At 46.7% G+C, this 20305-nt stretch overlaps 1 pseudogene; it reads left to right on the top strand.

The window, feature by feature from the left end:
- The first annotated feature begins 1409 nt into the window (after positions 1-1409).
- Positions 1410-19352, top strand: LOC136533564 (NEP1-interacting protein-like 2; annotated as a pseudogene).
- Positions 19353-20305: the final 953 nt, after the last annotated feature.

Raw genomic sequence — 20305 nt, 5'->3', positions numbered from 1 at the left:
CTTTTCATTAAGGAAGTTATTGATCTTTCTCCCTCTCCTGTCTCCGCTTCACTCCCTTTGTCTCGTGTTCGCAGACGCGGAGCGCCATCGCTGGCGGAACTCCTTGCGGCCAAGAGCTCAGGCCGGCGTAGCCTAGGTTCCTCTACATCACCAGCACCTCACCCACCACAACCATCACATCTGGTATCAGCTAGCTTTGGTACTCGATTCTTCCATCCACCTCCGCTGGTTTTGCCTGGTTCTTTGTTCCCATGTCACACAAGACCAACGCCGAACTGAGCAAGGCCCCCGCTGATCTCGCCAACCAAACTGGCGAGCAGTTCGCTGAAGTAACATCGAACGTCGCCGACCTCGCCACCAAGCTTGCCGCCCTGGAGCCACTTTCCTGCACCGTCCGCACATTGGAGGCCTATGTCCATGAAGGAGCAGAACAGGAACACACCCTCAACCTCGCCATCTCGCGGTTGGAGCGGCACCAACTCCAACACCAGAAAGCACCCCTCCATGGACACCTCAGATTCCTCAGGAGACGGCGTCCTAGGAGCCATGCCTTATTCTTTCAACACTACCAGACCGCCGAGCGGTGAAGATCATTTTTATCCAAGGCCCAAGCGTCGTCTCGAAGAAGTATACCCAGATCGCTCTAGCGATGGAGATGTTCCTGGATTTCAAGATGCTCTCCATTGAGGAGAGGTGAGGGCAAGATCAAGGCGGTGGACGACCGTGAGGAGGCGCCTCCCATTGAGTCGGTCGCCATAGGTGAACCGAGGAGCAGTGGCTAGCCCGCCAGAAGAAGGGGAGGGCACGAGTGCGCCCAAGGAGCGTTGCCGGCGTCCGCGGATGAGGGATAAGGCTGGTGGCGGCCGTAGTGGTAATGCAAGTGGCGGCGCCGAACGCAAAGCGGACCATGACGACACCTGCCTGAACTCTATCGGCTGGCAGCCCAAGCGTGAGCGCAACTGAGTGGCCCACATGGCCCAAGCAGAGGAGGAACAAGAGCTTGCCCTGTTTTTGGCCCGTGGCTGACTAAAGCTGGAGACTGAAGAAGGCAGAGGAGGGGAAAGCTTCAACATTTTCCCATCCTCGTTCGACGCCGGTGACCGCCTGGGCGACAAGCTTGATGGGTGGTACCTCGACAGCGGTGCCACACACATGATCGGGCGCCGGGAGCTATTCTCCATCCTAGACCGCATCGTTCGAGGCTTCGTCAAGTTCGTGGATTCGTCCTCGGTGGAGATCTGCAGCGTCGGCTCCATCCTGTTCAAGGCCAAGACCGGCGAGCACAGGGCGCTCCACGGCGTCTACTACATCCTGGCGCTTCGCAACTCCATCAGCCTTGACCAGCTTGACGAATGAAGGCGGCTCGTGGGTGGAGATTGATTGGGGAATACTTCATATTTGGGACCACCATGGTCGCCTCCTCGCCAAGGTTAGCCGTGGCCTCAACCATCTCTACGTGTTGCACCTGGAGGTGGCCGCCTCGCCGCTCGTGGTGACGATGAAGCTTGGCGCTGGCATGAGCGATTTGGGCACCTCCACTTTGAGGCCTTGCGGAAGCTGGGACGCGAGAAGATGGCGTGTGGTCACCAAGCAGAGGAGGCACCCATTCCCGTGTCAGGCCTTGTACCACGCGTAGGAACAGCTCGAGCTCATACTCGGCGACCTGGTCACCAAGCAGAGGAGCCACCCATTCCCGCGTCAGGCCTTGTACCGCGCGCAGGAGCAGCTCGAGCTCGTACTCGGCGACCTGTGTGGCCCCGTCACGCTGGCGACTCCTGGCGGTCGGTGCTATTCCCTGCTTCTAGTGGATGACGTGTCCTGCTTCAGGTGCGCGTTCCTCCTTCAAACAAAAAGACTAGCTGCGGACGCCATCAAGCAAGTCCATGCGGCGGCAGAGAAAGAGGACGAAGGCATCTAGCGGCACTACGATACTGCCTACTTGCCGCAGCAGAACGACGTGGTTGAGTGCCGGAACCAGACTGTGGTGGCGATTGGCGACCGCGCGTGCGTGCTGCTGAAGCAGAGAGGCATGCCAATGACGTATTAGGGCGAAGAAGTGATGATTGCTGTTCATCTACTCAACGGATCGTCGACCAAGAGTTTGGAGGGCAAGACCTCCTACGAGGCTTGGCACGGGCGCACTCTGGTCGTTAGGGCGCCAAGGCGTATCACGTCGTCGACCCGGTGACCCAGCACGTGCGCGTGGCGCGTGACGTCATCTTTGACGAAGGACGTGGCTGGGACTGGTCCAAAGGAAGCAGTCGTGGTGCGGAGGCGATGGTAAGTGACTTTGTCGTCGACTACACCCAGTTCGGAGGAGCCGGGGGAGCAAGTGAATCTGCGCCGGCATCTCGCTCACCTGCCCCGACATCGACGATGCCACTGGCTTCGCTGCGATCACCGTTCCTAGGCCAGGAGGTACTAGCGCCCAGCGGATGTGCCTAGGTCGGCTGCTGCTCTGCCGGTGATGCTAGTTTCCATTTCACCTGCTACGCCGGTTGTGACGCCTCCCTCCGGTGAACAGCAGGCGCCCACGTTTGTCACACCACTGGAGGACAACGAAGACCGCCTCGATGTCGCGCGTCACGGCACCCCGATACGCTATCGCACCATGGCCGACATCCTTAGGTGATCAGTCGATGCCGGCGGTCGTGCAACGCAACCTCGACATCGAGCTCCACCTTACGCATGCTGGGTAGCCTGTTCCCTATGCTGAAGTGGAAGAGGATGTGGCCTGGCGTGCTGCAATCCAGTAGGAGATGAAGGCTGTCGAGTAGAACCGAACCTTGGATCTCATTGATCCACCAGACGGCCATCGTCCAATCACCCTGAAATGGGTGTTCAAGCTCAAGAAGAATGAGGCATGGGAGGTGATCAAGCACAAGGCGAGGCTGGTGGCGCGTGGGTTCATTCAGTAGGAGAGGATCGACTACGACAACGCCTTCGCGCCCGTCGCGCGCAAGGAGTCTGTCCGTGTCCTCCTTGCGCTGGCGGTACAAGAGGGTTGGCGTGTCCATCACATGGATGTCTAGTCCGCCTTCCTCAACTGTTACTTGAAGGAGGAAGTCTACGTTCGTCAGTCTCCTGGCTTCGTCGTCGCCGGCGAAGATGGGAAGGTCTTGCGCATGCGCAAGGCCCTCTACGGCTTGCTCTAGGTCCCGGGAGATGGGCTTCCAGCAAAGCGCACATGAGGACACTGTGTACCGGCAAGGCAGAGGACGCTCTGTCCTGCTCGTCGGCATCTAGGTCGACGACTTCGTCATCGCAGTTGTGGAGGAAACAAAAGTGGAGGCGTTCAAGGCGCAAATGAAGTCAACCTTCGACATGAGCGACCCCGGCATCCTCTGTTTCTATCTCGGCATCGAGGTGAGCCAAGACAACTCCGGCATCACCCTTCACTAGTTGCACTATGTTAAGCGCATCGTTGAGTTGTGTGGCTCAATCGAGCTCACAGCACGGCGGAGGTCGACGCGACGCATCATCGGAATCTCTGCTACCTAGTGCATACAGGGCCAGACTTGGCGTTCGTCGTCGAGTACGTGAGCCAATTCATGGAGCGGCCCACGGTGGAGCACCTACAGGTCAAGTGAGTTATGTGCTATGTGACGGGCACCCTCGACTATGGCCTGCACTATGCAAGGAAGCCCAACGCACATCGTCAGCTACTGCGACAACGACCTCGCTGGTGACATTGACACAATCAATAGCACGAGCGGCACCTTGTTCTTCCTCGACATGTGTCTCGTCAGCTAGCAATCGCTCAAGCAGCGTGCGGTGGCTCTATCAAGTTGTGAAGCAAAGTACATCGCCGCGACCTCCGCTGCAACTCAATCCCTCTGGCCGTCTCAGCTGTTGGGGGAGCTTCTCGGCAGGGAGGTCAAAGCAGTTGAGCTCAGGGTGGACAGCAAGTCCGCTCTGGCCCTGGCGAAGAGTCATGTCTTCCATGAGAGGAACAAGCACATTAGGATCTGGTATCACTTCATCAGAAGTTGCTTGGAAGATAGGAGTGTGAAGGCCAACCACATCAACACCACTAATCTGCTCGCTGACATTTTCACCAATTCACTTGGGCAAGCAAAGTCTAGGAGATGAGAGGAAGGATTGGGCTGGTCCAAACCAATTCAAAGATCTAGCACAAGGTTTAGGGGGAGAATTTAGAGTGTAACCCCATGTGCAAGTGTGTGCTTTGGCTATCTTTGTTGCTTTAATGGTTGAGTCTGTTAGGGCTGATCACAACCAAGTTATCTTTTAGCACTTTAGTTTTGAGCTGTAACAAGTACTGCTGTCTTCTTTAAATAGAACTACAAGCAGCCAGTTTCGACGCTGCCATCAGAAAACCAATTCTCCAATTCCCAATTGTGGTTCTCTAGTTGTCTAACACCAACTTCAGTCTGGGCAGACATTGCAATGGATTTGAGGGATTGCCAAGGGTGAATGGCAAATCTGTGATCCTTACAGTTGTTAAACTGCTGTTCTCCAAATCAGCCCACTTCATCGCATTGGGTCATCCATACACTGCTTCATCAGTTGCAAGAGTTTTCTTCGCGGACATCATATGACTTCATGGCATCCCAAGCTCTATAGTAAGTGATCGGGACCCTGTTTTCACAAGCAATTTCTGGCGGGAGCTGTTCAAGTTGTCAGGAGTGCAACTCAACATGTCTTCTGTGTTCCACCCGCAAACGAATGGTCAATCAAAGTCAACGAATAAGATAATTGCCATGTATCTTTGCTACCTGGCGGGTTATCGTCCTCGAAACTGGCTCCAGTGGCTTCCATGGGCTGAGTTTTGTTACAACTCTTCATTTCAAGCGGTGCTGGGGCGCGACTAGGGATGAAAACGGGTGAAAAAACTCGGCTCCCGTTTCCGTTTCTATATTTTTAGCGGAAACATGATCGGATTTGGGGAAAATAGAATTGAAAATGGATGGGGATATACGGAAATACGGAAACAGACAAATACGGATGGAGAGCTAGAAAATTAAGTTAGAATAACATGATCAAATATTCTCGAGTATACATGAACAAAGTCACAAATAATATACACACATGAAGTTATAGGTCCAATATTCACTAGCATACCATGTGTTAACATGTTAACGTGCTGGTGATTAGTAGATTTATGAACATTGCAATTTTTAGACATATCTCACATAGATTGAAAACGTGATGAAAAACAGAATAAATACAGGTCAATTCCGGATGAAAACAGGTCCCGCGGAAACTGACGGAAAAATCCCTCTCCCATTTCCGTAAATATGGAAACATGATCCACAAATACGGAATCGGGTGGGACAAAAGTAGAAAACGGGACATGTCAGGATGGATTTTTTCTGTCCATTTTCATCCCTAGGCGCGACCCACCATCACTGATAGCTTATGAGCTGGGAGAAACACGATTACTGGCCGTCGCTCAGCAGCTACAGGTCCGAGATGAGTTTCTGGTGGAGATTAGAGAGTGTCTAGAGCAAGCCCAACAGTATCACAAATCTCAGTATGACAAGAGGCACCGTGAAGTGGACTTTCAGGTAGGCGACTTGGTTTGGTTGTGCCAGTTACACCGTCCTTTGGCCTCCATGGACAACAAAGGGCACAACAAGCTTGGGCCTTGCTTCTATGGTCCTTTCAATGTCCTGGAAAAGATTGGGGAGTTGGCCTATCGCATTGAACTACCGGCTGGAGCACAACTACACAATGTCTTCCATGTCGGGTTATTTAAGCCATTCAAGGGCACCACCTCCGGTCACACCACCGCAGCTGCCAGCAATAAGCCATGGCCTTGTGTGCGCTAAGCATGCTGGCGGCAGAGACAGGAGAGGGAGAAAGGTCGATTGTACACGCGGTAACTCCCTACGTCTTGTGTGTAAGGAGCGCATGCTGGCGGAACTCCCTGCATCCAAGAGCTCAGGCTGGCGTAGCCTAAGTTCTACATCACCAGCACCTCTGAAAGGATCTAACAATGCCTAGAGGGGGGTGAATAGGCGTATCTAAAAAATAACTGCAAATGCTAAGTTCAAATTTGTCAGTCAATGTCGGAAGTCCTGATGTTTGGGTCAGAACTCCCGACGTCGTCAGAAGTTCCGGCGAAAACGTCAGCAGTCCCGACGCCTACGTGAACTACAAAAGCAGTGCCAAATTTAACTTTCGGATAAATAATCTTACAACCCCACTTCCTAGTGGTTTGGTGAAGATGTAGGGTCACTCCTTTGACGTCGTAATGCCTTCAAACCGTAGATCGAGTCCAAACCCTAAAATGAAGTTTGGGAGAGGAAGAGACAAACAAATACAAGTAATCTCTAGCAATCACAACAACAAGCACACAGGACACAAGGATTTATCCCAAGGTTCGGCAACCCCATAAAAGAGCTCCTACATCCTCGTTGTTGAGGTGATCACCAAGGTCGGAGTCTCTTCCACCTTGTCTCTCTCAAAGCGACCACAAAGGTCACTTGAGCTTTCCACTAAGAAATCAAAAAGCAATACAAACTTCCCAAGGCTCTTCCACAAGATGGAAGCTCTTGGGCAACGCCTAGCCGGCTAGGGGTAAGGCCCCAAGAGTAATAGACACAAAACCAACCAGCTTGACGAAGAAATTAAGTGCTCAAGCTTTCCAAAGTGATGCTTCTTTTGAGAGCCATCGGTTTCATCAAAAGTCACGTCTACTGCGATTTCAATCAAACCGGTGGTTTTATTGAAAACATGATATCCATGTTCGTTAGTACCATAACCAAGCATGAAACCTTCATCAACCTTTGGTGCAAACTTAGAGCTTTTGGATGTCTTGTTAAGTATGAAACACTTGGATCCAAAAACTCTAAAGTAGTGCACCTTAGGCTTTTTACCGGTTAGAAGTTCGTGGCGGTCTTTTCTCTTTTCTTGTGAAGATATAAGCGGTTGATAGCATGGCATGCCGTGTTGACCGCTTCCGCCCAATAGTTGGTTGGAGTCTTGTACTCATCCAGCATTGCTCTTGCAGCTTCTATGAGCGTTCGGTTGTTCCTCTCCACAACACCATTTTGTTGTGGAGTGTATGGAACCGAAAACTCGTGCTTGATTCCTTCTTCATCAAGAAACTCTTCAATGTTGGTGTTCTTGAACTCCGTCCCATTGTCACTTCTAACTCTCTTGATTTTGACTTCAAACTCATTTTGGGCTCTTCTTGCAAACTTCTTGAAGATACCTTAGACTTCACTCTTTTCATGCAAAAAGAATATCCAAGTGAAACAAGAATAATCATCAACAATTACGAAACTATATTTGTTACCACCAATGCTTATATAAGCGACGGGTCCAAATATGTCCATGTGAAGCAACTCCAATGGCCTTTTGGTTGTCACAACATTCTTGACGGGATGTTTAGCTCCAACTTATTTTCTCGCTTGGTATGCGCTACAAATCCTATCTTTCTCAAAAGAAACATTTGTTAGTCCAATGATGTGTTTGTCTTTTTGAAGTTTGATCAAGTTCCTCATCCCAACATGGGCAAGTCGACGATGCCATAACCAACCCATTCTAGATTTTGCCATTAGACAAGTCTCGAGATTTACTCTATTTGATGTGAAATCAACTAGATAGAGTTTCCCTTTTAAATGACCCATAAATGCAATAGAGGAATCCTCCCTTCTATAGACTTCCACACCCTTATCCATAAAGAGACAATTGTAACCCATCTCACAAAGTTGTGAGATGGACAACAAATTGTATCTCAACGAATTCACAAGAAAAACATTTGAAATGGAATTATCATGTAATATAGCAATTTTACCCAAACCGAGGACTTCTCCTTTTCTATTGTCACCAAACACAATATTTCCACTTTGATCATGACTTGGTTGGAATGATTGAACATGTCCTTCTCTCCGGTCATATGATTGGTTCATCCACTATCCAACACCCAACTTGTTCCACCAGAGGAATATTCCTACAAGGACAAATTAAGCTTTTGTTTTAGGTACCCAAAAAGATTTGTGTCCTAGGGGGTTAGTCACATAAAACTTGAGCACCCAAACACTCCTCATAATTTCCTTTCTCTTTTGGCCACCAACATATTTAACCACAATTTTGCCATCCTTGCCCCAACAACACATATAGTCACTAGCATAGCACCGTGGAAGTGGTGCTTGTGGCTTGGGGACATCGGATTGCTTTGTCTTGATTGTCTTGTTACTTGTAGGTTGGATCTTTGGAATGTAGACCTTGTTGTTGGCCTTGCATATTAGATCATCAAGAGCAACGCCCTTGTTGAACTTCAAACAATGCACACCATGGATCATGTTTCTCCCATTGGCCTTTCTATCATATCTATTGTAGCCAATGCCTTCCTTGATTGATGGGTGCCTTGATGACTTGTGTATAGTCTTGTTAGATTGCTCTTGACACTTACACCCATTCTTCAATATCATCTTCAACCTATGAATCTCCTTGTCTTTCTTCTCTAACTCAACAAGGTTAGTTATATATGCATTCACATCAATTTTATAGCATCTTTTACAAACAACACTAGTGGAGACATTAGAGTCTTCGGTTGCCTTAGGAGAAGTTAAAGTGCTAGCTCAAAGAGTACTATAGTTCAGCTCATGATTTCGATAATTTTCTTCCAAGCTTGTGAGGCTTTCTTGAGCTATACTCTTCTCATTCTTGATGCTAGCTACTTGATCATTAACCGAGGAATGTTCCTTAGTCAATTTCCCAATTGAGTCATTGGCTAAAGACAATTCAACGGTTAACTTCTCAACCTTCATCTTTTCCTTGGCGATAGATGCTTCAAGAGCAAGGTTTTTCTCTCTCTCTTGAGTGATTATATCTCCTTGCATCTCTAAGTATATATCCCTCTTTTCTAATTTCATCATTAGTGTTTTTATTTTAGTGAAGGCCTTTTTACCAAATTTCTTTATCATGGTTGCTTTAATTTCTTCTATGCTATCATCACAACTATTATACTCATCACTAGAGGAAACGAGTGTAGTATGTACCTTCTCCCCTTTTGCCATGAGACAAGTTGGGGTGTAGTAGTTGTTGTCGATGAGGTTGGAGAAGAGCTTCAGTGGTGAAGATAGGTCGGGGAAGAGTTTTGGTGGTGAAGTTAAGTCAGGAAAGATCATGGTCGGTGAAGAAGAGTGGTGGATGGCGATGTTTGCGGCTCCCTTATTCTCATCATTACTTGAGTCACTATCACTTGACTTCCATTCTTCCCCAAGATGAGCTTCACCTCTATTCTTGCCTTTGTTCTTCTTGTCTTCATCCTTGTCGTGCTTGTGCTTCTTTTTCTCATTAGGACAATCGGCTATGAAGTGACCGGTTTGACCACATCCATAGCAAAATCTCTTTTTGAACCTTCTCTTTTCATCACCATAGGTCTTGCAGTTGCTTTTCTTCTTCATAAACTTTCTAAGATTTCTAATCACAAATGCAACCTCCGCATCGGAATCTTCTTCTCCACTTGAGGAATCATCCTTCACTTTCTTCTTCTTTTCTTGACTTAAACCTTGACCTTCATGTTGTTGAGTTGCTTTAAGGGCTGCACTTTTGTTGAGTCCCATTGCATTAGGATTTTGATTGTGAGCATTGATTGCATCTTCATCTAGACACTCATGATGTTTGAGTTTTGAAAGAACTTCTTGCGGTGTCATCTCATCATAACCGAGCCTTTCCATGATCACAGACGCTAGCATGTTGTTCTTGGCTCTATAGGTTCTCAACATCTTTCTAGCAACCTTGTTGTCATCCCATTCGGTGCTTCCAAGAGCTCTTATGCGGTTGACCAATGCCATGAGCCTATCAAACATGGATTGTGTTGTTTCATTATGCAAGAATACAAATCTTTCCAATTCATCATGAAGTAACTCAATGTTGTCTTTTCTCACACTTTTATCTCCTTCAAATGACACTTTCAAAGTATCCCAAATTTATTTTGCACTTTCCATTCCATTCACTTTTCTAAACTCATCCGGAGCTAGGCTTAACACAAGCAATGCTATGGCTTGTGCATTTTGATGGAAGTTGTGCACTTCTTCCAGAGTTATCTCTCTATCTTCATCGGTAGGAATCATCACACCAACATCCACAACTTCCCAAAGTCTTGCGGCAATGAGATGCATCTTCATCTTGTAAGACCAATCGGTGTATCTTGTTCCATCAAAGTGAGGTGGCTTGCCAATGTTGACAGACGGAGTATATAGTGTTGAGCCTTTTATGAGTTGTCCATAGTCAAAGCTTATGTTTGAATATATTCTCTTTCCATGAGTATGCTCACTAGCTCCGATATCACTAGCGGCATCTTTGTTTGCTTCATTCTTGTCACTTGTATCATTCTTGCCACTTATTGCATCATCAACCTTCTTGCTCAATTCTTCCTTCATCTTGCTCATCTCATCTTGCATCTTTTTCATTTCTTCTTGAAAGAGCTTGACTTGAGCAGCCATCAACTCTTTAGCTATTTTTTGGCCATCTCGGCGGCAACGGCTTGCATCTTGTCGGACTCTAACATTGTTTCTTCTCACGCGGTGAAGCGCAAAGAGAAGACCTCGCTCTGATACCAATTGAAAGGATCTAACAATGCCTAGAGGGGGGCGAATAGACGTATCTAAAAATTAACTGCAAATGCTAAGTTCAAATTTGTCAGTCAATGTCAGAAGTTCCGACGTCGTCAGAAGTTCTGGCGAAAACGTCAGCAGTCCCGACGCCGACGTGAACTACAAAAGCAGTGCCAAATTTAACTTTACGGATAAATAATCTTACAACCCCACTTCCTAGGGGTTTGGTGAAGATGTAGGGTCACTCCCTTGACGCCGTAATGCCTCCAAACCGTAGATCAAGTCCAAACCCTAAAATGAAGTTTGGGAGAGAAAGAGACAAACAAATACAAGTAATCTCTAGCAATCACAACAACAAGCACACGGGACACAAGGATTTATCCCGATGTTCGGCAACCCCACAAAGGAGCTCCTATGTCCTTGTTGTTGAGGTTACCACTAAGGTCGGAGTCTCTTCGACCTCCTTGCCTCTCTCAAAGCGACCACAAAGGTTACTTGAGCTTTCCACTAAGAAATCAAAGGGCAATATAAACTTCCCAACGCTCTTCCACAAGATGGAGGCTCTTGGGCAACACCTAGCTGGCTAGGGGCAAGGCCCCAAGAGTAATAGACACAAAACCAACCGGCTTGACGAAGCAATCAAGTGCTTAAGCTTTCCAAAGTGATGCTCTCACTTAATCCACTCTCCTTTCACTCAAAACCCTAAGGGAATCGAAGATTGGAGCAAAGGGGGGAGGAGAGGGGTGTTTTAGTTGCTTGGGAGCTATTGAGCACGAAGTGGGTCAGCTGTAAATGAGTCCGTAATGGTTAGAAGTGAAGAGAGTGGTATTTATACTCCAAGTGAAAATCTAACCGTTCAGATCTACGTCGGAAGTTCCGACACAGATCTCGGGACTTCCGACGTTAATCGAAAACACTGTTCACATAGGGTCAGAAGTCCGCGCGTGCAAGTCAATGTCGGAACTCCCGGCAAACGTCGGGACTTCTGACGTGCGCAGTTAAACAACCAGCCAGCACTGCTGATGTCGGGATCCCGGCTTGGGTCGAGAGTTCCGATGAGCGCAGACAGCCGGCCAGCAGAACCACCAATGTTGGGACTCCCAGCTTGGGTCGGGACTTTCAACTATCGGAAGTTCCAACTCACGTCGGGACTTTCGACGTCCACGGTCACCGCGCAAGCTAAGTGACTGAGAGTCCGAACTTCCGGCAAGAGTCGTGACTTCCGACTGTCGGGAGTTCCGGCTTACGTCGGGACTTCCGACACTGACAGTCACAGAAAAATAATCTACGTGCTCGTGGAGTGCTAGAGTGTCTCTCTTTTGATTTTATTTTAATGCTTGAGCACTCTATCTTCCTCAGACCAACGAAATTTGCATCCCTCTTTATAGTGCGGCGGATCCTAAACTCAAAAACAAAATTAAAACCTTTGGAGAGCGTTTTGAGTTCGTCTGCCTTTTCAACTTCAAGAATTGAGGGATACCATTTCATCTTTATCAACTCTTTGAATCTTTCATGGGACTAATAGCTATGACATATCTCATTAAGTTCACATTAGTCCCTAATTTGGATGTCATCAATACACCAAAACCCACGTAGAGGGCAAATGCACTCTCAACCTCACCCACCGGTCATCACCCACCACAGTCATCACACCTTGGTAAGACCATCTGCTTACCTCCGGTAACCCTTTTTCCTTTCATGTGGTCGAGCAAGGTGGTCTTCTGGTGCTATGTGTTCGCCAGTCTTTGATCAATGGGTTTAGTTCAGTGGTTTATATTTAAGGTGCTCTGTTATTGTAAATTTTACTTGTCTGCCCTACTAATTGTGTTTTCAGTTTTCACAACATTGTGCAGTTTTTGTCTGGAAATAACTTCCTAGAATATTTCAAGTTTTTCCTATTTCTATGCAGGTAATATCAGCTCTAAACTTGCTAAGATTTAGGCCCCGTTTGACAGGGCTTCACTTCAATAGTGAAGCCATTTTTTTTTTTTTTGCTTCAGCTCCACGAATAGTTTCACCGGTGGAGCTGAAGCGGTTTTGGTAAACCGTTTGGCAAAATGGTTTTCCTGTGAGCATGTTTTTAGGGGGCTTGGAGGAGGAGCCGGGAGAAGCCACTTTTTTTGCTCCATCCCACCCCAAATCACTGTGAGAGCATGTTTTTAGGGGCTTCATAAGTGAAGCTATTTTACTTTACCCTGTTTGGTAGAAAACGGCTCTAAACAGCTCCTGAAGTCGGTGGAAAAGCCCTGTTAAATGGGACCTTATTCTGATAATAGATTCAAGAGGTAACGTCCAAAAACTTAACATTAACAATTTATCTTCAGATATTGATAATTTGTTACAGCCATGATGTACTCTTGTTCTTTCAATTCATGCTATGCCTGTATTTGCATCCATTACATTTCGACTCCTGCAATATTTTAACTACCATTTGAAATACGGTTCAAAATTTTGCAGGTTTTTTTTCATCGATGTAGATTTCTTATTTTGTGGTCATAATTAAGCATTTTGGTTTAATATTATACATGCTAACTTGTGTCAAATCCAATGAACTTTGTTAGCAAAATTGTTAGATTTTTAAAAACAATCTTACCAAAAGTTGAAATTAACACTTGAGGGTCTGGCATCGGTCCTTATTCCTAATTTTTAAGTCATGCACATACATGTCCTTATTCATGTCCGGAAGTGGTAATGAACCTTTCCAAAGAGCAATAACCTTATTCCTAATTTTTAAGTCATGCACATATATATACCTTTCCAAAGAGCAATAACCTTATTCCTAATTTTTAAGTCATGCACATATATATACCTTTCCAAAGAGCAATAACCTTAGAAGCATACCCTCCATTTCAAATTATAAGACAGTTTTGGCAATTTCTAGATACATAACAAAAGTAATGTACTCCCTCCCTTTTTTTTTAAGTGTCGTATTGGGCTTTGGTGCACAGGCCAAGGCAGAGATTTACTCTGAGTTAAGTCTTCACATTTCTGTACTCTATTCGATTAATGCTGCTTCGTGCACAGCGCTAGGCAATCACTCCTGCATGGATCCATGCAAGCCAAGCGCGCGAGGAACTCACCAGCGTCCAGCCCGGCACTTGCGCGTAGTACTTCACCGGCAACATGCAAGCTAGCTCGTGCATGGCTGCATGCGGATTTAACTGCGCATGGAAGGAACGATGCGTTTCTTTAACTCCTGGCTCTACGAACCAAGCGAACGGTGCGGCCAGACCAAAATACGACGCTTATTTGCGACTTTCTCCCAAAACCAAATACCAGAGTATCTAGAAAGATCAAAACGTCTTATAATTTAGGACGGAGGGAGTACTGTGCAATAGAACTGATAAAATGTGCTTTTTTGTCAACTTTTTCCATTCTTGTAAACCAGCAGAACGTAGGAAGGATTCCTCAGTTTTGCATCATCGCCTGATTAGGGCCTGTTTGGAACACAGGAATCCAAACCAGAGGAATGGAATAAAACGCAGGAATCAGATAGGAGGAAAATAGGAAACCAGAGGAATGGAAAAGTGTAGGAAAAGTGTAGGTAGAGGTGTTTGGAACACGGGAAAAAACACACATGAAACGAGATTTAAACACTGTTATGTTTTCACTTCTAAAAAAACGTAGGCAAGCACACAGTTTCACAAATAGCATATTTTAGGCACTGTCATGTTGTCCCTACACCTGGGTCCCATCTTTTCACTGTGATCGAATTTTTTACTATTTGGTCCTTTTTTTGAAAGTTTCTCTCAAATAGACCCCTGACGGAAATAATTCTAGAAATGGACCCTTGGCTCGGCGCCAGAGTGACTGGCGCCGAGCTCGGCGCCACGGTCACTGGCGCCGAGGTCCTGGGCACGGGGAAATGGCCTGCCAGGGGCTCGGCGCCAGTCTGAATGGCGCCGAGCCACCTGCATTTAACCCAGCCTGCACTTCTTCTCCGAGCGTTCTTCCTCTTATTTCTCCTCCGTCTCGGGTTTTTTTCTTGCCACTTCACCCTACCTCACAATCACCGGCAACTTAGAATTTTGGCTAAGTCTCTAAATTTACCGTGAGATGGATATATAAAATTTTGGCTAAGTCCCTAAATTTACCAAACTTATGGTTAGTAAGCAGAATAGAATGGTCGATTGGGTCGATTGATGCGCGAGCAGAACAGAAGGGTTGACCTTGCCCTTTGGAGGCCTACGTTTGGTGAGGCCGATAGTTAGCAAGCACATAAAACACCCTAAATTTAACCTAACACCCTAGTTTTACCGTGAGATGGATATATAAAATTTTGGCTAAGTCTTTAAATTTACCATGAGATGGACATGCTGAAATTTGGGTGAAGTGGCGAGAAAAAAACCCGAGACGGAGGAGAAATAAGAGAAAGAACGCTCGGGGAAGAAGTGCAGGCTGGGTTAAATGCAGGGGCCATTCAGACTGGCGCCGAGCCCCTGGCAGGCCATTTCCCCGTGCCCAGGACCTCGGCGCCAGTGACCGTGGCGCCGAGCTCGGCGCCAGTCACTCTGACGCCGAGCCAGGAATCCATTTCTGGAATTGTTTCCGCCAGGGGTCTATTTGAGAGAAACTTAAAAAAAAAACAAATAGTAAAAAGTTCGGTCACTGTGATGGCAACAAGCTTCACCGTTTCTCAGACTGAGTCACCCGCCGCTCGTTCTCCAACACAGGTTCTGCTGCCTCGGGCACACGCGAAGGAAGCAAAAACCAGATCTTTGAGCGGATGTTTATTTTCCCGTGAAATCTCGTTGTCGCTACGGTATTCTAGAGGAAAGGGTCTGTCCGATTCCTTTGATCCAAACATCTGCTCGTCTTTCTTTCCTACGTTTTTATTTCCTTCATTTTTCCTATGGAAATCCCGTGATCCAAACGACCCCTTAATGGATTAGAATTTGCATGTGCCACAATGGATTATGGAAGATATGTGAATTGTGTGTTTGATCACCTTTTATCTTCCCCTTTTGGTCAGGAGAAAGATCTGGAAAATTGTTTCAGAAAGAGACATTGCACAAGGTGCACTTGGAGTGGCTGACCCCATTAAGACCAACCGTGGCGGAAATTCAGTTGGAAAATGAAAAGGATGCTGATGAGATTACAAATGAGATAGTGTGCAGGTTAAATCTTGTTCAATTGGTGCTATACCGCTGCATTGAGTTGGTGGAGGGCTGCTAAAGTTTTTGGTACCTAGTCATTTCCATACAGTGCCGACCGCTGTATCTAGATGGAATGTTCTTGAGGAGACAAATTCCATCATCTCAGGTTAAAAAAAAAACTCGGCCTACGGTGGGCAGACAGCCCCCGCTTAAGGAAGAAGACCTTCTCACGCAGGCCGAGAAAACCCCCGAACACCGTGTCCCGCCCTTACACAGGGGCCCGTTACCCTGTGAGTGGGCCGGTCCGTTGCCTGTGCTTTGAGAAACTCGAGACAGGTGAGGGGATTTTTTTAACTCCGGGTAGGCGAACGAGCGCATCTGTGGGGGCTCGAACCCTGCCCGCGAGAGTACCAGGCGGACGTCCCGACTCCCGACCAACCGGTCAGAGGAGCCGGCCAGGAAGTCTGGTTTTACTTAAAGTGTGTCTAGTGTGTTCACACGAATTTACGGTGTTATTGTCATAGACTAGCAAATAGGATGTGGTTAACCCGTGGCCAGTTGCGCCGGTGGCCTACAATGTGCGACACCCCTGATTGCACATAACGAATTAACGAGCGTCTCTGACCGTGTGTGATGAGTGCCTCCTGTGTACTGTACGTTCATTTTGGATGGCAAAATTGGCTGCCCGGCCTGGCATGGCACGGGCCTGAAAAGGCACGGCTTGGTATTATTAGGCCGTGTCTGTTTTTGTGCTGTTTTTTTTAGAAAGCACGGTACGCCTTGTAGCGGGCTGTCTCGAAGCCTGGTAGTGATAGACATGCTGCACCTGTCAGCCCAATTCTGGTATGCAGCAACCCCCATTACCCATCAACCGAGCCGCACATCGTTTTCAGGCGGCGTCACGCGCTCACACGCCTGTCCCCTTGGCGGCTTGGCCCCTCCCTCCTCCCTGTTCTCCCTCTCTTCCCGGCGAGCTCCTCCACCACGCGTGCAAAACCAACCACCAGTTAGACCCAGGCCAAGCTACCGTGACGCTCGATCGGCTTCGGCTTTTAGTTTTGCGGAGGCGTGGAGGTGGACCGCCCCGTGCCGTGAGGAAGTGCCGCCTCTGCCAACGGCGTCGGCGGAAGCGTAGCGACGGGGCCGTGCCTCCCCAGGCTGCTCTCCGGCGTCCTCTCGGGGGCCCTCACCGGCATCTTCGCCGTTGGTAAGCGCGCGCGCACCGGCATTGACGGCAGCTTAATTGTGTTGCTTCTGTGTGTTTGGTTTGCGTGCTCTGCCGCCTCTGGTATTCTCTTGACTGACGCGGATTTGACTGTTTTGCCTGGGGTAGCTGGAGGCCTGACGGGGGCGTTCACCTGCGCATTGGCCGGCCGAGCTTCCGACAGCGGCGTCCTCCGGGGAGCCGGCCTGGGGGCCTTTGCGGGGGCGGCGCTCTCCATCGAGGCTTCGCGCGCCTACTGGAGGGCGGACCGATCGAGCACGTCCTCCATGGTCCGTGAGCTACTTCTTCAAATTCATCCGGCATGATTGTTGTGCAAAATCAAACAGTAGAGTGTATCTGTCTTGCGTTAGCTACAGAAACTCCATCGGAATTATGAAATTCTTATATGCTAGTATTGTTCCTTCAGCCCAGACCATGGAAAGTATATAGTATTGTTAGTTCCTTCAACCCAGACCATGGAAATTATATTTTTGCAATCACATTATTTTCAGCGATTCATGGCGGACGTGCATTTAAGAGAATCACCTGTTGCATTTTCCAGGGGGATTTCATAGAACAGCTCCTTCATGCTCGATTTGTGCAAGACCAGTATGAGCCATCGTCATATATGGCATATCGTTGGCAGGTCAGTTTGTTGTCTTCGTTACCACTGGTGGCATCCTCTTTGACAGAAAGCACATAAATGCATTACAACATTACATGGTTTTGATACATAACCTTTACCACTGTTTTTGAATCAAATATATTCTTAACATTTTTTAAGCTTATGAAATTTTGCAAGTATTTTTAATACTACAATACACATGTAACTTACAAGTTCTCAAAGTAGATAATTTGAAGTTGTTGATGTTTTGTAGTTTTAAGGTTTCGCTACACGGCATGTTTTTTTTATCGGGGTAGTAGACATTTTCCAACAGGTTGGCATTGCGGACAATTGATCTGTTCGATGTTCTTGAAGATGTTTTATCCGAAGGGCTCTCACAAGATACTCTAAAGAAGTTGCCACATCATGTGGTGACTGATCAGAAGCTGGAATCAATTCGTGAAAACGTGTCTTGCGCTATTTGCCTGCAGGTACTAATGTCACATTACATATTTGTTTAGTGGAAAACTAACCTGCATTAAAATCTTAATTCTCTGGGGATTTTACTGTTTAGGAGCTTGCTTTGTTTTGTGTTGATAAATTAATATGATGTGCATATGGCATTTCCTTTTGGAAGTTGGCAGTTGATTAATCATGGGGAAAGTGTGATTTGACTGAAACTAAGATGGTGGGAGTTGAATCAGGAGTGCACATCACTCCAGCTCATAGATTGATTATAGTTTCCTCTGGTGATCACTTTTGTCCACCTACTGGTTGCTTGCCTTAAATTGCAAGGACTTCTAAATTTTAGGGCAAGTTGCCTTAAGTGCCGTATGCAGTTTGATGGATCTCTGGTGAGATCGCATAGCTCAAACTATCTGCTTGTGCGCAATATATGGAACAAAATTGATATTTGCTTTTGTTTTTAATTTTCTCTCCAGTCCAAAAATATGTGTCACATTTTACTTTGAACGGTCTTTAGTATATAATAACTTGATCACCATTATGTTCTAGAATATATTTTTAGAATATTTCAAAATTGTGAGATTTTGCGAGCATTTTCCAATATAAATGTATACGTATATCTTGCATGTGTCTAATCTAAATAATTTAGAAGTTATTGACGTTTATAGTTTTTTAGGTTTGACGCTTACTTTTTCCGGCCAAAACAGGCATGCGTCAGCAGTTCAACTTTTAAATAAACAGGCCCATGGGCTCAGCTGCATCGTGGGCTGTAGCTTGTGTTAACAGGCATGGGCTGTCTTTTTTTTTGTGCACTTAGGCTCGTAAAATCCATATTGGGCTGTTGTAGTTAGCAGGCTGAAAAAATACTAAAAAAATCTGAGTGAAAGACTGATGTCCTACACGGCTACACCTATAACCATGGCATAGTGATGGTAATAGTCCATCACACACAAAGATGCCCACACACACGGACACAGAGACACCCACACAGAGAGAGACATTATCGTACACATCGTATTTTGATGACAGGAGGAAGTATTGAAGTATTCACATTTTGTTTTGTATGTATCTGATGCTATAGTTAGCCTTCTTTTTTTTCTCTTGAAATGACATGCTTCTTTTGGTGCTGATGTCGAAAAGGCATTTCTACTGTTTCAATTAAACTTTATGTGGAAGTCCTGACAGTTTGCCTTCTCCCAGGATGTTGTTAGCGGAGAGACAGTGAGGAAGTTGCCAAAGTGCTCTCACACCTTCCATCAGCCTTGTGTGGACAGATGGTTCATTGACCATGGTTCATTGACCATGGTTCATGCCCAGTATGTAGGCAGGATGTGTAGGTAGATCATGTTGGATTCTGGGTATGCGGTCATGCATTTACAAAGTTGCTACCATCGTCATATAGAAAGAAAGATACGTAGCGTGTAAATTAAATTCCTGCACTTGTCCCTATTGTGAACAAAGGTTTACTCATCAGTGATTGAGTTTCATGTTTTCTCTTCTTCCTCATTTTGGGCATATATTGATATAAAACTGAGATAAATTTCTTCTAATCTGGCATCTAATTATGGGCCTATTTGGATCAGCTAAAGCTATTTGTTAGCCGGAGCCTAAATTAGCTAGCAAAAAATTAGCCAGTTAACTCATGTTTGGATCCTTGGTTAATTGATGTATATCATTAGCAATGATTTGCCCTTTTTTGAAGCAATGATTTGCCGTTGTTAGCTAGTTCTGCTTGGCTAATGTGCTAACAAGGATTTGGCTATGTTGTGAAACGACACCTATACGCGAACGGACGTCTACAGACGAACAGACGTCTCTTCACGAGTGATCTCATCCATTAAGCATAGGATTAGTGGATATGATTAGATAGTTAGTTGTAGTCCCAAAGGGCATGTCTTTTGGGAACAATCGTGACTCTTCGTGGCACCCCTTCACTTATTTCAGAGATCAATGAAAGGAACAGTTCTTTCAAATCTTGTTCATTTACATTCACTTCTAACACGTTATCAGCATTTTGCTCTACTAGAACAAGGAGGAACCAGAGAGCAGTTCGTCGGAGAAGAAGTTGCTGGCGTCGTTGTCGAAGGACTCGATGGGGCGTCGCTGCATCCATTGCAAGAACAAGCCATGCGACCTCAGCGACGATGATGCCATTCTTCATGGCCGAGGAAATTAGTTCGTTGGAGAAGTTCATCGGGGACTTGCAAGAGGAAGAATCGGCCTCCACAGCAACATAGAAGAACAAAAGCACGCAGGTCTCACCGGTGTCGACAGGAGTACACGACGATGTTCCTCACTGTGAGTTCCTAGTTGCTGACCCGTCCGTTCCCGGCACGTTTCCTAGCTTCCGCGGCAGCCCCAAGATGCACGAGCGACGGCCGGAGGCCCTCCTGCCTACGCCTAT

Source organism: Miscanthus floridulus, unplaced genomic scaffold (genome assembly GCF_019320115.1).
Source record: "Miscanthus floridulus cultivar M001 unplaced genomic scaffold, ASM1932011v1 fs_99_2_3, whole genome shotgun sequence".
Classification (NCBI taxonomy): Eukaryota; Viridiplantae; Streptophyta; class Magnoliopsida; order Poales; family Poaceae; genus Miscanthus; species Miscanthus floridulus.
Note: the sequence above shows the minus strand (reverse complement) of the source record. Positions and strands in the feature narration are given on the sequence as shown.